Below are 18,524 nucleotides of genomic sequence, written 5' to 3' on the forward strand. Positions count from 1 at the left end.
TGCTCTAGATTTCCCTGGGGATATAAGCAGGGGCGAGTGCATGTGAATCAGCATTATGATGTCTTAGTTCTTCCCATTATTTTCCTATTCCCAGTTTAAGTGGAACTATTTTAGGATATCTCTGGAGGCAGCTTTGCCAGCAGAATGACCACAGAGGACATTAACAACAGGTGGTGTTTGTTGAAAGTTTAGCTGCTATCTGGTGCTTCAGCGGGCATTGGACATACGCTATCTCATTTAAAACATAAGCAAACTCTGAAGGTCAGAGAGATTAAGAAGCTTCCTCAGGATCACACAGCCATGATGTTGCCAGGATTCATGCCTAGGTTTGTACATCCTGCATTTTTTTCTTATAACTATGCTATATGCTATTAGTAATGTCAAACATAATATCATGAGGAATCCTCAGGTTATGAAGCTGGTCACATTCTCCCCTTTGCATTAGGCAGTGAAAATAATTAAAGCATCCCAAGATTAAAAAACCAACAAACAAATGGTTAAGATACTAGAGAATTAAGGTGCCTCTGGATGCTGCTCTTGCCATTGAACAATTTTATCTTTATTTTATTATTTAGCTACAAATGGTAGCAGGTTCAAATATTTCCTCTTGCTCGGGATATAATTTCCAGAGGGTGTTCTTTGCAAGGGAACTGAACTGAATGCCATTAAACGGCAATTACCATGAGCTCCTGCTCCTGCAGCATCATATTTAATAGGGGTTCACAGGAGTTTGTCATAACGATGTGAGATAGGGTTTTGGTTTTTGCTTAATTCCAAAAAAGAAAGTGTGTGCTTTTAAAAATCCACCAAAGAGTGTTTAATAACAATGTTCTGGTCTCCAGTGAACAGATGATGCTGATTTTAAAGAGACAATGCAACTGCAAAGAAAATGCAATTGAAAAAAAAAAAAAAAGAAAATGCAACTGAGAGACAGGAAGCTCGGATTGGAGAGGAGAGCTATATAGCATTTATGTAGTTGGGGTACCCTGTAGTTTCCCAGAATGCTGAACAAATACATTTTGTGCTTTCTTATCTAAGCAACAAATTGTACCAAATATGAAACACAAGCCTAGAAAATGAAAGGAACCTAGTGAACAAGTCATTTAAGAGATATCCTTCTTTTCTGTGTAATTCAGTTGTGAGCAAGGGTGGTCCTCTCTGATCTTGGTGTTGATTTCATACCTGTGATGATCCAATGCCCTGCTGAAATGTTCACAAATTTATGGGTGAAGAAGGCTCAATGTTGTCATACTTCAGTCATCTTCCAAGCTGAGTGGTAAGTTGGGAACTATTTCTTAAAAGCAGATTGCTTACTTATGTGAAGGTATATGGTTATTCTCTAAAACGTGAAGGGATTTCTGCTCTGGTTATAAGATGCTGAGTTATAAGGGCATACATTAGAGCCATTTTCACTGAGGGCAGGGTTAGCCTGAGTGGCTCTGGGCCCCATCCAGAGCCATCAGCTTTTCAAATTACTTGGTAAAATGATCCAAGCAGAATATCCATATGTGGTGTACCTTGCCTCTTTATCTAACGATGTCTACCAAATACCACACTTTTTTTCTAAGCAACTTGCTGCCCTCTGTTCTGTCACCATAATGTCTTTGATGGAATGAATCAGCATGATGTCCAACAGGATTGTGAGGGGTTGGGGAGTTGACACAGAATTAATTGTGTTGGCACAGAACTGGGGAGTTGACAACCCAGAGTTGTCATTCCTAGGACATTATCTCCCACCAAATGAAAGTAGACTACATTTAGTGTCCTTTGTTTATGGGAATGGATAAAAATACATTTGTTCTATCAATTGCTGCAAACGAGGTAGTGATAACTCCACTAAGGAAACAACCTGGCAAGAAGCTGCAATAGGCGTTATCACCAATTTTCTAATTCCATCAGTGTTTTGCACTGGCCAAAGTGGAGTTGAACGGGAGGTCTGTTAGGAATCATCACACATGTGTCTTTTCAATATTTTATGGTGGCATCTCTATGGTTCCCCCAGGGATCAAATATTTCTTTTAAGTTATATTTTCGAAGAGATGGGAGGTAATGTCAATGCTTTCATTTGGTCTTTCAAATCATAGTAGTTCTTTCTATATAGGTCAAGATCCATAGGAGAATCCTACAAGTTGGAATCAGCACTGAGGTTCTACACATTGTTGAGAATATTTATTCCAAATATAAACTTATAACCTGAAGTATTAGCCATGGGATAAGGTAGACATCAGTAAGATTCTGTTTGAATAAAGGATCAAGGGAAAATAATCTATAGTTGTCACCATTATATTGTATAGCAGTTGACTCTATTATCTTATTGGATCCTTGCAATGATTAATGATAATGGATGAGAAAATGCTTTTCTTTGTTTTGTTTTGTTTTTTTATTTAAGTAGCTCCATGCCCAGCACAGAGCCCACCATGGAGCTTGAACTCATGACCCTGAGATTAAGATTTGAGCTGAAATCAAGAGTCAGATGCTTAACTAACTGAGCCACCCAGGCACCCTGAAAAAGAGCTTTTTAAATATCAGTTTCTCTCCCACCACAATGTTATAAATCTCTTGAAGGCAGGAATTAGGTTTTATCTATGCCTGTGCTGCCAAATGTGTCTGGCATATAGCTTGGCTCATAGAATTGGAAATCAGTAAATGTATGTTGAATTGAATCAAATAAACTTTACATTGCATATCCAGATTCCTCCTAGCATTAGAGAGTGGTGAATATGACATGAATGTGGTATTGGAATAAAGGAAACTAGATAATCTTGAGAAATATTTCTGTCAAAACTTGACATGTTCTGTAATACATAGAAAAAGGACATATTTGATGAGAAAGTTTAAATCTAATCTGTCCAAGCTTATAGAGCTAGTAAAGGGCTGACATTACTAGCTCAGTGACTTTGGCACATCAGTGAATTCACCCAAATGTTAGTTACTTCATTTGCTGAGTCATTGTAAGAAGGTGATGAACACCAAGTACTTAGTGTCGAACAAAGTCCCTGGCACGGTAGATGGCAGGTTATAGATGATGTTATTATTGGTAAACTGCTGCAGGAGAGACCTTTACATTCACCAGAATTATCAAGATTGGAGATTTTGCTGCTTTTAAATATTTGGCCAAACACTCATATCTTGCTCTCTGGCACTCTCTTACTACCTCCATGCAGATCTTTTTCCATTCTCCTTTCTTCTCTTGATGTTCTTTCTTCTACTGAAAGATTACAACTTTCATTTTTATTCAGTGTTCTCTGAAAGTGTGCTTGGCCTTCACTAGACATTTAATCCTGAGGAATTAAAGTCCAAGAATGACTCTGGCCAATGAGGATCAGGAGTTGGTGAATTAATATTCCGGCTTCCAGGATGCCTGGGTGGCTCAGGGTTTGAACAGCTGCCTTTCGCTCAGGGCGTGGTCCCAGAGTCCTGGGATCTAGTCCCATGTCGGGCTCCCTGTCTGGAGCCTGCTTCTCCCTCTGCCTATGTCTCTGCTTCTCTCTCTTTCTCTAGGTCTGTCATGAATAAATAAATAAAATCTTTAAAAAAATAATATTCTGGCTTCCTTGCCTATCAGTAGGATAATTCTGAGATATGTTTTACATTCTAGAAGGTCCTCAGTAGATTTGTGCCTTGTGCTATTTATTAGTGCATATTTATAGGCCTTTCTCCCATTTATAAGTCACTTATCCACCCCTTAAATCACTTATCAGGACCACCTTTCAAATATACTTCTTGAAGTATGAAGTTCTTGCCTCAAAATCTGCTTTTAGGAGAACTCCCCCCAAAATACATGTCCTGCCTGGTCATCCTACTCTGATCTTATTCCTTAAAATCTAGTGGATATGACCAGGCTTATTTGTAATACAAACATTGTACTGATTTTACTTCAGAAGATCATTTTATCTCCAAGCTTAAAGGATACTTCACCATCATCCTATATTGATGCTATAACGTTTCAGAACAGGCATTGATCTGATGAGATTACTTCTTAGTAAGATCATCTGGAGGCAAGGTGAAGGCTTTGTTTAAAGAGACCAGTGAAAAAGAGGTGAGTTTGAGTTTTCTACATTCTTTTTTTTTATTTAAGATTTTATTTATTTATTCATGATAGACATAGACTCCAGGACCGCGCCCTGGGCCAAAGGCAGGCGCTAAACTGCTGAGCCACCCAGAGATCCCTGAGTTTTCTACATTCTTGACAGAATCCCCATGAAAGACGAGGAGGACCTGAACTAGGGCTGGGGCTGTGGACGTGTGGATTAGACAACAGACATGATACAAATCTAAGAAGTTGAACTCATAGTAACAATGCCCTGTCTTTTCTTGAACTCTGTGTTCCAGAGTCATTAAGATTTTACTCTACAGAACCAAGCCCCTGGTTTAGAAGATGGAGGTTGCTAAAAAAAATTCTAGACCTGTAGAGTCTTTGCAAGGACACTGAGCCCCAGCACTCAGCGAGGAGGCAGCGTGATCCAGAAGAAAGAGCTGTGGGTGGTAAAGCTTTTAGATGAGGAAGCTGAAAACAACAGAGAGGAAGTGGTATATTCAAAGTCCTGCCTCCTGAAGTGTGGGTGGGAGCTGAGGTGAAACTTCTGTTATTGGCTCCTGGTACTTTGTTCTGTCCAGGACTCTCTGTCAATGGATGATCTTTGGGGAGAACTCGGATCTTCAGCCTTGATTTTTCTTCTATTTGGTTTGTATTTACTAGAACATTACTGGTCATAACATATAATTTCCTTTTGACTTATTATTAATTTTTTTAAGATTTTATTTATTTGTGTGTGTGTGTGTGTGTGTGTGTGTGTGTGAGAGAGAGAGAGAGAGAGAGAGAGAGAGAGAGGCAGAGACACAGGCAGAGGGAGAAGCAGGCTTCCTACAAAAGGCCTGATGTGGGACCCGATACTGGATCCTGGGATCATGCCCTGAGCCCAAGGCAGACGCTCAACCACTGAGTCCCCGGGGCTGCCCTATTATTATTAACTTAAAATGATTTTTTACCAAACAGTCCTTGAAAGTGTTATACCCCACACTGATTCATTGATGATAACACATAAACCTGTTTTTATCTCGTGTTATTTTATTTCTCTAAGAGAAATAACATTATATTCTTTGATTCTTACAACTTCCTAGAAATGAAAGTGGAATAGTTCTTTTCCCTATTTTATAGAGACAAAGACTGAGTAACAGAGAACACACTTGGTTGGGAAAACATCTGGAGCAGGAGACGGCCTGATTGGAATTCGGATTCTGTCACTTGTTCTAGGAAAATTTATTAGCCTCCTTGTGACTCAGTTCTCTTACTTGAGAATTAGATGAAGATTAAATATATCAATGTAGTTCAAAGCACTCAAAAGAGTATCAGGCATTATTATCATCCCACCGGTAGTTGTTGAAGAAGCAGTAACTAACAAGGTCAAAATCTTACAACCAAATACAAATGCAGGAGATTTTAAATAGTTCACTCTAAAAATGTACTTCCTAGAGCTTGGGCCCACTTTATTTTCTTCAGTGAGTGATCAAGTCAGAGGTGATTACTTATGGGTTGGGGTGGCCTCTGTGCAAAGCTTCTCTGTTGGCATGCATGGGGTCCTTTGCAGTATAATCACTGGCCTGATGAATTGCTGTATTCTTTTTTTTCCTTTAAAGATTTTATTTATTTTTATTTGAGAGAAAGAGAGAAAACACAAGCTGGTGGTTGGGGGGGCAGACAGATTAGCAGCAGACTCCCCACTAAGCAGAGTGTCCAATATGGGGCTGGATCCCAGGATCCTGAGATCATGACCCAAGTGAAGGCAGATGCTTAACTAACTGAGCCACCCAGGAGCCCTGAATTGCTGTACTCTTTTCAAGTGATTTAGCCAACACATTCCCCCAAATGTTGACAAAGCATTACTTCCCAGTCACTTCCCAACCTTGCTGCCACTATCTACCATTTCAGGAAAACAGAGAGCTTATAGGGAGCAATGTACAATTATTTGTAGGAATTAGATGGCTGTATTTGAACCAGAAAGCCCAAATTCATGGATAAGAGACTCTCTCTCCATCTGTCTCAGTCTCTTTCTTGCATATAGAACAAAGAGTTATGGATGTGAGATGAAACAGTACCTATCGATGTGAAATTTATGGGGAGAATTTTAATAAATATGCATATATTTAAAGTGTCATTTATTGATGAAAACAGAGATAAATTAAGTGAAACTAATTTGCACAGTTTGTGGTTTGATAGTGGGAAATTAACAGTAAAAATATGGAGTCTTCTTAGCATAAGTGTATTTTTGGTCTTAGGAGTATCTTGGTTTACATTATGTTGGTAAATGTATAAATCTTACCATTCGTCATCACAAAATATGGAATATGTCTGGAAAGTTGTGTTTGGAGGATGATAGACTTTCTTTGAATCAATGCAAATGATTTTATTATGGTAGAGTCAGGATTTGTCTTATTTTTATGAATATATTATATTTTTATTTAAGTTTATAGATTCAGAGTTTTTATTAAATTGACTTGATGTCATTTTGTAGATTATTTCTCCCTTTAATATTATGGTGAAGTCCTTTTGCTTTAAGCTCTGCAACTGCTATTTATATTTCTAGTGGGATATTAGACCTTGGAGTCTTCTAGAGTTTCTTTCACTGTAATTGTCTACTATTAAAAGACTGAATTGTTGGTCTGAGAACATTGAGCCTTGTTGTGTGTTACAGTTTGATATCCATCTCATAAAAACTGCTGAAAATCAATCTTCAATTTGCAAATACTTTGGATTTGAGGCATCGGCTTGTGAGAAATTTGTATCATTTTTGGCAGTTCTCTTTTATATAATAATGGCAAATCAATATCAATTGTTATATTATTTTCTATTTCTTTAAAAATGTTGGAAAATTCAATTGGTTGTCGTGAGACTTGGGATTTAGGCTTAAATTTGTCTTTAGCTCACTTTGGTGATCTGCTTAACCTGTGTGTCTTGATGTCTTTACCTCTAAAATGAAGAGAAAAAGGGGTTGGGTCAGACTAGAACATCTCAAAGATTTCTTTTCTTTCTTGTGCTCTGATCTTACCAATGGTATACTTTGGACTACATTTGTCAGACTTAGGTTGTTATGATGATAATGGATTTGTTGAGGATAGAAAAGAGAATGAATTGGAGGAAATGGCTCAGGCCAGATGGGAGCTAGGGAATTAAACCATCTATAGAAGAATATTTGAGTAAAGGCTACCTGATGGTGCTATACATGGGCTTGGCAAAAGTGGCTATAGTAGGTATAGTAATATGTCACTAACAGGATTGGGGAGGAAAAGTGGGGGCAAATTCTAAGAAGGAGCAATGCAGAAAAAAAATCATACTCACTAGGTCATATTTAGGGCTAGGTGATATAGAAGTATGGCTTTGGATGTGTGGGCATACAAAGAGGCAAAAAGCAAAGTCCAGGGGGATAGGTTGGAGGAGCATGAGATAAAAGATAGAAAATGTTGCAACTGGGAATCTATAGGGTTGCCTGACGCTCATCCCTATCATACGGACATTGGGTCTGCTGGCAAAAAAATTTAATTTAAGCTACCAACTTTAGGTGTCATTGTGTGTAAAAGTAAGCATGTCTTCTTAGGGATTGTGAATGAAATTAGGGGGGAAGAGTGATCAGAACCACCATGTATTAGGTGCCTCATCTTTTTCTGCAAGACCTTAGTGCTTTTTTTTTCTTTATTTCTACCAGTCAGAGAGAATCAGAGAAATGATGGAGGAGGAGGATAAGTACTTAAGGAAGGAGATTTTAGAAACTGAAAGGATCTGTTTTAGCTAGGATGGGAAAGATGTTTCCTTGGTTACAGATCTTTATATGTGGTAGAATTATGGTGAAAACACTTTAAGGAAAATTACTTGATTGCTGAAAGGTATCAGAGTTTTTCAACAAATATTTTATTGAATAGAATGGATTGAGCACCTGCTATGTGCAAAGCTTTGAACTGAGTGCTCTAGGGGATATGAAAAATTATACCTCATTGTTCTAATCCTTTAGGAGTTCATACTAGAGATGGAGAGACAAAGCACAGCAAACAATGATTAAACGATAAAGTAAGATTTAAATATCCATATAGAATGCTGTGGTATCCAGAGGAATTCTCTCCCTTCACCTCTGAGTTTGGGTCAATTGAGAAATATGCTAAATATAATGCATATTAGGGCAATAGATTACCTTTATTTCTAGTAGATAAAGGCTGGATTGAAGTACACACACTTTAGCATAGATCCCAGTAGGCAGCCTGAGATTAAAAGTCTAAAATTGACTTATACTCTTAGCTGCACAGTGTCTCTTTCCCCATGGAACAGAGAGGAGCCACTCTTTGTGAGAGAGTTCATTTCCAGGAAGAAAAGAGAGGAGTTGAGTCTATAATTATAAGTGTATTCTTCCCTACTTTGTCTTGAGATGAAGTGAATAGAGGTAGAGAGATGTCAATAATTAAACTCTTTTCTTGGGAAAGATTTACCCTGAGTGGGGGAAAAAGAAATTCCCTTAACAAAGGGTATCAGCATAAGAAACAAAGGAAGTCTATGCAAAGGGCTGAAGAAGGGACCATACTTTAGATGCTAGAGATAGAAAGAATTCTTGGGCCAAAGTATGTTGGGAGAGTTTTGTGGAAGGGAAAGGATTTGAGCTGGCTTTTCAGTGGTGATAACTTTTATTTAGCATGGAGAGGATCTTGCTGGTGGCAGTGGTGGGAATGATGTGGGCAAAGTGTTGAGAATACAAGAAAGGATGTGAACACCAAAGTAGGATGATGGCATTGGGAATGGAAAGAAACAGTAGAGGTAGGAAATAAGGAGATGCTATTGAAGGGAAAAAATGAGCTTAAGGGCAGGGGTCTGTGTTCTCATTTTCCTTTGGTGACCTTAGTGTGTCAATTAACCCGTCTAGGGCTTTCTCAGTTTCCTCCTCTGCAAAATGGGAGAGTTTCGATAGGTAGGCTCCTCTGGGTTTTGGTTAATTAGCATAGCCCGCCTCACTGGGAGAGGCTATAAAGATTGTCAGGTAGAACCAGAAAAGTGAAGACCAGAATAGAATAGGCACTATCCTTTTCTATTTTGGAGAGATAGAGAAGACTTTCAGTAGTCAGTGGAATTCTCTGAGAATGAGGTTGTGTTGTTTCTCGGGAGCTTGTGACATCTATGGGGGGAAACTGTCTCCATGGCACATTATGTAAACTGAATGGGGGAGAGGGGGTGGTAGTTCATGGTGAGGAAGCTCAGTTCAGACCCTTTTGGCTTTCAAGACCCAGGCCCAGGTCCAGGTGAGGAGCACTCCGGCTCAGGAGCCTGAGCCATATCTGAAATGGCAGAGAGCTAGGAGGGAGACCAGCAGAAGTCTTTCCTCACCTCTCCCCATGCCAGCCCACTGTAAAACAGATTTGTCTTGGGTTAAGGAGAGAATTTTCTCTTGCACTCTTAAGTTATGCATTGAGAACATTCTTTGGATCACTTGCTCTTTCCAAATTCATAAACTTACTAAAATTTTGCATATTTAAGGTAGAGACTGAGCTTCAATATCCTTTCTGTATTCTCCTAAATCATCAGTTTCATTGCTTTTAGTGCACTTTTTTTGGTGAGATTTTATTATACATTTTAAAGAAGCAGTCTTTTATGTCAGGTTAAAAAATGCACATATGTTCCAAGTGGGTCTCATTCTAAAGAAGAGGCAAAAGGGGCTAGGTGAAGGAAAACAATCCACTAAATAGTTATTTTCAAGCATGTTAAAATTAATACTGTGTGCATACATAGTCCATGGTACTTTTAATATGAACTGATACCTAATTTAGCTCAATTGCAAACAAATAACAATGCCTTTCTGATGTGCAGCACTGGGTGTTCTGATAAAGCTGGTTTTGCTGTGTTTATAGTTCATTCATTCATTTGTTCATTGTCAAATATCTAGTGAACCCCATTAGGCACTAAAGCCTGCGTTAGGTGCTGAGGATACAATGGTGAGCAAAACAGTTGAAATTTCTGCCTTTCTGGAGTCATTTTAGGATGGAGTGGAGGCAGAGGGGAGAAAATGTGAGCAAATGTTATAAATACATAATTAAAAACTATGAGACTTGCTATAAAGGAAAAGTATAGATGTCTCAGTATTTCTGAAGTGAGTAATGGATTTTCAAGGCCTGGGAATACAGACTCCTGTGCCCTGTGAGTTCCAACCTCGCTGTGTCAGGGCAGAACTCAATCCTTGATCCCTCTTCCAGAACATCCTGCCTTACCCTTCCCTCTTTTGTCAGTGAACTCCTGTCATCCCTGCAGTTCCAGCTCAAATGCCAGTGTCTCATTAGATGGTGCGACAAGGTTACTTTGAGCCTAGAGTGAAGATTGCCACTCCCAGTTTATTTCCAGCTGTTCCTCTAATAACCGTGTGACCTTAATATAGGCAGTGACCTGGCTCTGTGCTGACCTCTTACTCTGCTCCCCTTCACACAGGCACCTTTGTAAGCCATATTCAGTTCATCTAAAGCTATATCAGGTTATTTAAGTATAAATTAAAAATGAGGGATGTCATTGCCTTAAGTCACTTATGGCTGGAATTAAATGTCTCAGAGTCTTGCTCCTTGGCACTCAGCTTTTACTGTGGGATTTCAAACAAGAGCTGGGGGTGCAAGCGGTGGCCTCTCATGCTCGTGAGCTTCAGCACATCCCAAATTGTTATTTTAGTTCTGACTTAGGATGAATTCTTATTCTGACCTTCCTGTACTGGATTTGTATATGTACCTAATATATGCCCAATAAATATCTGCAGAACTAGAAGAAAGAAGAAGAAAAAGGAAAAGAAAAAGAAAAAAATTAAATGGCTAAGAAATGACTATGGGAAAAAAAATATCACCTTCTAGAAAAAGCTGGTAAATAGTCAGGAGTTATCCTCAGGAAAGGACCTTCAGTGTCCCATCACAGGGAGATGGGACCACAGTCGCAGTACTCAAAGGGTTTGGACAGAGTACCCAAATATAGGCAGACACTAGCTTACCAACTCAGACTTGGAGTGTCTTTCCTAAGGGCTAGAGGCTTCTGTCTTGTGTCAAGGGATTAGGCTTGACGGGATGACCCTTTTCAGGATGGAGGATATGAGTAGGAAGTGTGGGTCACTCAGGCCCTTACTTGACAAATATAGATACTTTTCTGTGAAAACAAGTTTTATTCTGGAGGAGAAGGCACGAAGGTATCCTGAAGCAGGGACTGAGTGGGATATGAAATGGGAAAAAGTGAGGGATGGGTTTTTAGTAGTTTATAAATTGGCTTCTTACAGCTAAGCTCCAGCTGTTTTCCTGGGGTTTATTTTTCTTGGGGTTTCAGATACAGCTCAGCTGCATGGGATGTGTGGTTTCAGTTCTACCTGTGAGGGAGTGACCAAATGAACAAGTTTCTACCAGACAGCAGCTGTTGTAAAACTGGCTTAGAATCTTCTCATCGAGCCTTACCCCTTTGTTTTTTGCTAAGCCTCTCTCTTTACCCACTCTCTTCTTTGCTACCTTCATCTCTGTCCATCTCCCTTTGTTTCTCTCTCTTTTGTCTCCCACCCTTTTTTCTCTTCTCTCTTCCTGCCTTTCTGTCTCCGTCTCTCTCTCTCTCTTAATACTTTTGTCAGTGCTGCATTATTAAGAGCCCAGTCAGTGAGCATCACGACCCTGCTTCTGCCATTCCTTCCACAGCAGTGAGTGCTGAGCTATCATTTCCTAGAGAGCAAGCAGGCTGAGTGCTGCTGCATTGCAGTAGAACCATTTAAAGAACCTGAGAATACTGTGAGTGCATGTCATTCCCCTAGCCATTCACATGGGGGTGCCATGCAGGGGCTATTTGGATTTCAGGGAGCTCTGTGCACTGAAGCAGTAGAATGGAGGACTCACTCTACACTGGTTGCAGAACTGAGGTGTGTGTAGCTGCCTGTGGTTTGGAGATTGCACAGGGTGGCAGGAGATAGGATTCTGTATTGTTCCTACTCCGCAAATGGAAAGGAACAGCAGCTCAGAGGAGGAGCCGTGGCCCTTTGTATTGGGTTGTGTCTTTAGCCTCCTAGAAGGCACATCCCAGATAGTCTGAGCAGGTGCGAGTGGGGGGCAAGACTAGTAGAATCACTTCAGCATCTCATTATTAGTCAGTGTTTGTTGGGAACCTACTATGCATGAGATGCTGCTCTGGACAATACTGAGAAGAGACAGAAGAATTAAAAATGGCCCCCGTGACTTTCCATTTAAGGAAAAAGGCAGAGTAGGTTTTAACTAAAGCTGTGAGTGTTCAGTACCCAGCATGGGCTGCATGAAACCAGAAGGAGTCAGAAGGAGGAAGAGTGTGTGGGGAGGGCTTCCTGGAGGAGATGAGCCTGGAGGCAGAGGTCAGAGGATGAGACCTACCAGGCCACCTACAGACCTAGAGTCCAGGAGGCTTCTTCCTTGAGGTTGGCACTGCAGGAAGAGCTTCAATCATTAGCCCTTGTAATTCAGGAACCTTGTGCAAATGAGGCAGTCAGTATTAGTTTAAATGACAGACAGAGGGATTTTAGTATGCAGGGGAGGAAAACTTTTTAATTCTGCCCTTCTAGGTTCTTTGGCCTAATAATTAAATTGACATGAGGCAACTTAACAGGAGAAGAACAAATTTAATCACATACAAATGGGAACCCCATGAAGATGTGAGAAGCTCCTCAATAGACAATTGAGGTTTATATGCCATCTTTTTTTTTTTATTTAAATTCAATTAGCAAACATATAGTACATACTTAGTTTCAGATGTAGTGTTCAATAATTTATCAAATGTGTATAACACCAAGTGCTCATCACATCACATGCCCTCCTTAATATTATATGCCATCTTGAGCAAGGAGAAAGGGTAGGGCTTCAGTGGGGAGAAAGACAATCCACAGAAAGATGGGAAGAGCAAATGTTTGATAAATGAATGTTTGCTCTACTATGAGGAGAAGTCTTTTTGACATTAAAAAAAAAGTTATCTTTCATGATAGCTCTCTTCCAGGAGGTACAGGCCTCCTATCCAAATTGTATTAGGTAATGGAGAGGTAAAAAGCTCTTCTTGAGTCTGTTTGGTCTTAATTGTCTTCAGCTCAAAATAATCTGTATATCAATGTGGCATATTCTAGAGTGGCCTACCCTGAATACCTCGAGTTACCACCTCTGAAACTTCTTTGGAAGTTTCATATATTAAAAGCTGTGCTGGCCAATTGCTCCATTATTTCACTGAATTATTTTCTTAGTCTTGAAAATAGATCAGTTTAATTTAACAGATGTGTATCATTTTAGGGGGTGGTGATAGAGCTGGGCTCTCAAAGTTAGATTTACATTGCTCAAGAAATCAGATATTTAATGAGGCATTTCTATCGAAACAAAAGAAAAACATGGTTAATGTTGGAGCAAATTAAAAAATAGTTTCTGAGTTCTGAGGGTAACCAGTCCAGAAGATTTCTAGATGTCAGGCTCATAGCATCCTCAGATAGAATGAAGGCAGGCAGTGGCAATCTGGACAGATTTTCTTGGTTTGCAGTTTAAATGTCTCTGGTGATCTTTCTGAGTGGCCCACATAGCAACAGGCACAAAGATTATCTATACATAAACTGTTGTGGTGATTTCTCTGAAGTTTATATCAAGTTGTCCAAATTTAGTTTGTATGGGTTTGAGAAAAGGGCAGTGTTAGTTATTAATGCTTCTAAGTCAGAAGATTGGAAGAAAAAATGGAAACATTAGTTTGAAGAGTTGAAGAGTTTTGGCCAGATATTGAAGGAAAGTAGTTTAGTTTACTGGTAGAAAACAAAACCTCAAAGATAATTGGCAGAACTCGAATCTATTATCTACAAGTGTGTATTATAGTTTCTATTGAAACGTAATTTTTCTCTCCTATAATCACTCCTATTTCTATCAAAGACGACCATAATAAGACTAATTTGTTGCAAGTTACATCACTTCAATAAACTTGACCTGATTATTTATGTAAGTGCAGCAAGGGTAGCAATTAACCACATAGAATTTTAAAATCTGCTTTGCTGGAGTGTTCTTTAAGGAATGTGAGATTGGACTTCTAAACCCCTCTCTATGTTAAGAAGCCAACTCAGCAACTTGCCATTAGACTTTACCTGCAATACCTATAAATTTAATTCCTCTCTTCCTGAGACTACCAAAATATCCTGAGGTTCTTTTACCTACCAGGAAGTGACCCTCGTACTTGGTAAGGCTGCTGGGAACCCTGTAAGCAAGATACCAGGGCAATTTTTCCAAGGGGCTTTATTGGTTCCATAAAGTCAATGTTAGTTCCTTAAAGCTGTCTGGTCATGTCTGAGTTCATGCATATCTCTCCTAAACATGACATTCCAGGCAAAGCCTTGGTAATAGAACAAATGTTTCCAATTGTGTCCTGTTACAAGGAGAACAGATTCTTACTGAATTTATATAAATCACTATATTGCCATGAAAATATAAGAACGTTCACTGAGAGTTTCTGAATTCTCAAGTAGGAAGAAACATATAAATATTTCATCTTACTTTAAATCATAGGTAGATTAAGAGAAAAGAGAAAACATTTCTTTAAATCTGGAAAAATAAAGCATTAAAGAACCAGCAATCGTTCAAACAAATAGTGATAACAATTATAATCATCCTCCTTAGTTCATTCAGTCCCCTGTATTAATTCCTGTTGATCTTGAATCTTAAGAAACTTTATGAAGTCATTCATTTCCCTATACCTGATTCAGTGGTATGATCTGAAAATTATCAGAGACCTGCATTCTAGAGTACAGGTCATTCTTTTCTATGAATCTTTTTGTAGATGAAGCACTGTTGCAAAAGCATCAGAGTAAAAACAGTAACGGTGACAGAAGACTAGAAATGGCCACAATTAAAGATCTGATTAGGGTTTATCACAATGCAATTGACAAAGAGATCTGTTTTATTTCTGTGACACATAACAATTTACGATAACTGGAATTAAGACTGATAACATTAGAGTAGGTACAATTTAACGTGATTATTCAATGCAATTACATTTAGTTCAAGGAACATTTATTGAGCAATATCTCTGTGCAGACTTGAGGACAATCCAGGGATAAATTCAGCCCAGCCTCTGTGCACAAGAAGCACAGTCTTGGTGGAGAAACTATGTCCAGCAGACTGTGAAAGGGGCTGGAACCAAAGTGTGGGGCTGTTGAAAAGATGAGGGTGTGGGGACAGCAGATCTCTGCTCCTTCCTTTCTGGTTGTCTAGTCTTTAGTAGATCATTTAACCTTAGGGACCTTTGATTTCTTTGGATGTAAAATAGAATTAAGAATGCCTTTTCCTCTCTTGATAAGGGAGTTTGAGAATCAAAGGGGTTAGTAGGTCTGAAAGCATTTAGCCAACTGTAAATTGATGCACACATCTGCATCATAACCACGTCCTTGAGTAGTGATATTATTAGCAATGCCTTAGCCTTATCCATGGTTTATGATTAAAATTTGGTCACTGCCGACACCTAACTTCAAAGCAGGTTATCTCTTAGCAAGCATTTTTATAGCCTTCTTTGAATTACCTATAAGGTCTAAGCAGAACAAAACTGGATTTCTTTGAAGAGATTCTATTACATCTTTTCAGTAACTTAAGATGATCTTTTCATATAATTTAGTTTGAATTTATGTTGTGATATATGTTATAGATGCAAGGTAAAAGAAACACATTTTTGTATAAAAAATTTTGACAGGTATTAGAGAAGAGAGGAAGAGAGGAAGGGAAGAAGATGGTTAAAAAAAGACAAAAAGAAGGAACACTGGTACATGAAGGAAATTATAAGCAATAGCAGAGATCCCAGACCATGGTTCTGGTCCTACTCTGCTTCAAGTACTTGTTACTTGACCACATCTCTCACCTCTTCTGAATCTTTTTTGGGGGGAAGGGGCTGAGATAACAAATGGTAGGGGTTATGATTTTTGCCAACTCCAACACTCATGATTTTAAACTTAAAGGGAAAGATAACTTCAAGCCATAATAATGAGCATTTTAACGTCCAACATGGAGAGCTTAGGCTGGAATAAGAGACTCTGAATTTCAATCCAAGTTCATTTAGTGTCTTGGGTAAGTTTCCTTTAGTCATCGGCATTCTGAACAGTCCTCTGTTCAGAGTGGATATAATTATGACTTACTGAGTATGTCCCAGAAGAGCCATGAGTTAATGTCTTTGAGACAGCCTGAACTGCTCAGATGAAAGGTGGCTCGCATAAATACATGGTTAGATGAGTCTGTTCAGAAGCTGCTGGGTTTAGAGAAATGCTGCTTCAGAAATGTTATTTGAAAAAGGCCGGGTAGAGGACAGGATGCCAGCACCAAAGAAGATATGAAAGAGAGAAAGTAAATCTACTGGAAAAAGAACAGGAAAGGTAAGGAATCAACAATACTGAAAAAAAAACAAAAACAAAAACAAAAACAAAAAACAAAAAACAAACAACCCAAACCCCAAAACATGAATCATCTTGGTTTTTCATAAACAAAAGAATGTTGATATGTTGTAGTCAAATCAACATGTGATATTGTTGGCATTCTTTCTTAAAGATGTTTAAAAGTTTTAAATGATCAAAATATTTCTAGAGTTATCTAGCATTTTCACTGCTGAATAAGTTTTCCTGCCAGATATCTCTTTTGTATGATTCTGGCCATTTTATTTTGTAGAGACTATGCATCTACTTTAAAAAAATTTGCAGGGCAGCCCCGGTGGCTCAGCAGTTTAGTGCCGCCTTTAGCCCAGGGTGAGATCCTGGAGATCCAGGATCTAGTCCTGGGTCAGGCTCCCTGCATGGAGCCTGCTTCTCCCTCTGCCTGTGTCTCTGCCTCTCTCTCTCTCTCTCTCTGTCTGTCTCTCATGAATAGATAAATAAAAGCTTTAAAAAAATAAAAAAATAAAAAAATTTGCAGTCTACAAATCAAAGCAAAATGGCTCAAGTAAAGTTAGGTGGGTTTGAGATGTTTGTGGCATTTTACTTACTAATTAAAAGATTCCAAAGATTCAGAAGAGAGAATGTGGATCCTCTACCCTGTAACATTGTATAATTTTTTAATGATCAAAGCTCATAAGTGGTAAAGTGCATAAATTATTTAAGTTCAACCCTCTGGCCATGAAATAAAACTAGAAATAAGAACAAAAAGTTGGGACGCCTGAGTGGCTCAGTGGTTGAACATTTGCCTTAGGCTCACGGCATGATACTGGTATCCTGGGATCCAGTCCCATATCGGGGTCCCCGCAGGAGCCTGCTTCTCCCTCTGCCTGTGTCTCTGCTTCTCTCTATGTGTCTCTCATGAATAAATAAATAATTTAAAAAAATAACAAAAAGTTAACAAAAATTTCAGTCCCTAAGAATGACAAACTATACCAAAACAAAACAAACTTTTTCAGTTAGTGCTGGGCCAGAGGGGAAAAAAAATCAAGACTGAAATTACATACTGCACAGAAATTAATAAGAAGACTACAACATATAAAAACAGAATAAGACTAGGGTTATACATAGAGAAAATCAGTTGCATTTATTATACTAATAAAGAATCAGACAGCTAGAAAGTAGTGACCAACTTTCTACTGATCCAAGATTGCAAAAGATTCATTATAAGAAAATTACAAATGATATACACTTGGATTCCAAAATTAAAAGTCTGTTAAGTGGTAGAGCCAAATCATAGGTCCTTGTCCCCAGATACCATGTTCTTACTGATACATTCTCTGTGTCTCTTTAGGAATGGCTGGATGTTCATCTAAACACTTTGATCCATTTGGACTAAGAATAGAAAAACATTTCTGTTTTCTATCCTTATGAGAAGAGTCAGTGTCCAGGCTAACTCCCTGATGCTATTGAGAAGAGACACGTATGGAAGGCTATCAGCCATGATTGTCATAGTGTTAGAACGACCACTTACTCTCATGTCTGCCTTATAATATGCTTCTAGAACTCTTGAGAGAGAGTGGCTACATTGGCCTCAAATCAGATGGGTGTTTTCTCTTCTATTAATTTTTTTATCATGAATGTTATTCATCCAGGAAATGCAATATCAGAACATTGCTCCTGGCTAGGATGGTGTATGCCTGTTGGGGAGAGAGTCCTTACTCTTAACCAGGCCTTATTATTTAGGGAGTGGCAGGCAAAGAGATAAAATGGAATTGTTCTCTGCTTTCAGTCCAGAAGGAGGAAGATATAAACAGAATATTGTACTGCAGGGCAGAATGACACAGTGCTAAATAGATGTTTATCAACAGGTGAAAACAATCAAGATTGACTGAGGAATAAAGACTCAGGGATTTGGCATCATAAATGGGTCTTTACAGATGAGAGAGATTGGATTTGGCAGTTAAGTGAGGTAAGTCAACAGCTTGTGCAAAGAATCTAGGTGTGACTTTCGAGACCAGGCTATGAAAAAAGCAAGCACATTTGAGTTTCAATCTGTTAAGGTCAGGTTCAAGAATGGAGATAGATACAGGTTCCCTTGGAAAATGAATTCTTTGATGGTGATAGTCAGCCTATATATCTATGTCAACATCACCCTGGCTGGTC

At 38.8% G+C, this 18,524-nt stretch overlaps 1 long non-coding RNA gene across 1 annotated transcript in view; it reads left to right on the top strand.

Annotated features, from left to right (window-relative positions):
* Nucleotides 1-1,141: 1,141 nt before the first annotated feature.
* The window catches only part of LOC144324709 (uncharacterized), a 130,617-nt gene continuing 113,234 nt past the window's right edge, over nucleotides 1,142-18,524 (top strand). Inside the window, exon 1 of the long non-coding RNA XR_013390141.1 lies at nucleotides 1,142-1,276. This is a non-coding gene — a long non-coding RNA (uncharacterized LOC144324709). The remainder of the gene's footprint in view (nucleotides 1,277-18,524) is intronic.

Source organism: Canis aureus, chromosome 12, assembly GCF_053574225.1.
Source record: "Canis aureus isolate CA01 chromosome 12, VMU_Caureus_v.1.0, whole genome shotgun sequence".
NCBI lineage: Eukaryota > Metazoa > Chordata > Mammalia > Carnivora > Canidae > Canis > Canis aureus.